Here is a 1688-nt window from a genome sequence, read left to right as displayed (position 1 = left end):
GGAGTGAATCACTTATGTGACGTACTGAAGGATTCACACTGTAAATGGGAGAGATTGAGGTGAAGAATATTCACATACAAGAATTTTTTTTTAATTTAAATTAAACACAATGAATTGTGATTTTTCTCATTTATTTTAATGTAGGTTAAGATACTGTGATATAACAGATGAAGGTTGTTCTGCTGTGACTTCAGCTCTGAAATCAAACCCATCACACCTGAGAGAACTGAACCTGAGAATGAATGAACTTGGAGACTCTGGAGTGAAAAACCTCAGTGATCTACTGATGAACCCACAATGCAAGCTGGAGAAACTAGAGTTAGTAACATTATACTGTACAGGGGTTACAGTGTGATTAAAGTTTACTCTTACTTTATTTTAAGACAACAGGCTAAAGTCACATAATTTATATCACTACATCTTCTGGCATTTCCTCATCTAAAGAAAGATTCAAAATTACTATTAGCTAATTAGCTATTAGCTACTGATTGTTCAGTATGTGTGTCAGTATAAAAAACATTAAACTCTGAAGCATTTGATACTTTGTGGCTACAAAATGTGCTGAAATCTGACAAATTTGTTGTGAAAGACAGTAGTGACAAGGCTAAAAATAATGTAACATGATGCATTTAACTCACACATGAGCTTAACGTGGATCTGAATCATTGTATTTTCTTATTCTTTCCTTAGTTTGAGTGGATGCAGTATTACAGAGAAACAGTGTTTAATCCTGACTTCAGCTCTGAAATCAAACCCATCACACCTGAGAGAACTGGACCTCGGTGGGAATAAAATAAAACACACAGGATTGAATCACTTATGTGACGTACTGAAGGATTCACGTTGTAAACTGGAGAGATTGAGGTCAGGAACATCATAATGCTTAAAATCACATAGCTTAAATCTGATTCTAATTTGTTTACAATTATTAGTTATGATTTGTAACATGATTCTGTCTTTCTGTTTGTCTGTTTCTAGTCTAAATTTCTGTGGCATTACAGATGTTTCTTCTTTAACTCAGTCTTTGACAAACACAAAAGCACTGCAGTTTCTAAAAGAGCTTGATCTGAGAAACAACATGATTGGAGATGCAAAGAAGGAGCTCACTGATGTGCTGCGAGACTCAAACTGTGAACTGAGGTGAGTAAATATCTCTTTGTGGTATTAAAGAGAGCTTCATATATTTGAAAGATGTCCCATGTATCTAAGCTATATGTCGAAGATATTTCTTATTAGGCTTTATTGGAAGAGCTTGTGTCAGAACAAATCTGATGTTCAAAACTGTTAATTTTTATTAGTAGTAGTATTTATCTGTTTTTGGTATTGGAGCCTTTTAATGAGTATAATTGCACAAGAACAGTATAAAGACCAATGCCAATGCTTGATTTGTGACAAGTATAAAGACCAATGCCAATACTGCATATACACCTAGTGAAGATGATCTCTCTTCCTCTTTTTGTTAATATGTTTTGTTGATGTGACTGTACAGAATAAAGAGTTATCTTCTTCTGTTTTATTTTCTTCTCTCTCTCTTTTTCCCATTGTAGGTTAAGCTGCTGTTATATGACAGATGAAGGTTGTTCTGCTCTGTTTTCAGCTCTGAAATCAAACCCATCACACCTGAGAGAACTGGATCTGAGCTGGAACTAGGAGACTCTGGAGTGAAAAACCTCAGTGATCTACTGATG

At 34.8% G+C, this 1688-nt stretch overlaps 1 long non-coding RNA gene across 1 annotated transcript; it reads left to right on the top strand.

Moving 5' to 3' along the window:
* Nucleotides 1-748: 748 nt before the first annotated feature.
* LOC107749621 (uncharacterized) lies at nt 749-1070 on the top strand. The gene is made up of 2 exons (XR_001641061.1): nt 749-864; nt 979-1070. It is a non-coding gene; the product is annotated as an uncharacterized LOC107749621 (long non-coding RNA).
* Nucleotides 1071-1688: the final 618 nt, after the last annotated feature.

The sequence above is a fragment of the Sinocyclocheilus rhinocerous genome, unplaced genomic scaffold, assembly GCF_001515625.1.
Source record: "Sinocyclocheilus rhinocerous isolate Xijiao unplaced genomic scaffold, SAMN03320098_v1.1 scaffold12554, whole genome shotgun sequence".
In the NCBI taxonomy this organism is placed as follows: Eukaryota; Metazoa; Chordata; class Actinopteri; order Cypriniformes; family Cyprinidae; genus Sinocyclocheilus; species Sinocyclocheilus rhinocerous.
Note: the sequence above shows the minus strand (reverse complement) of the source record. Positions and strands in the feature narration are given on the sequence as shown.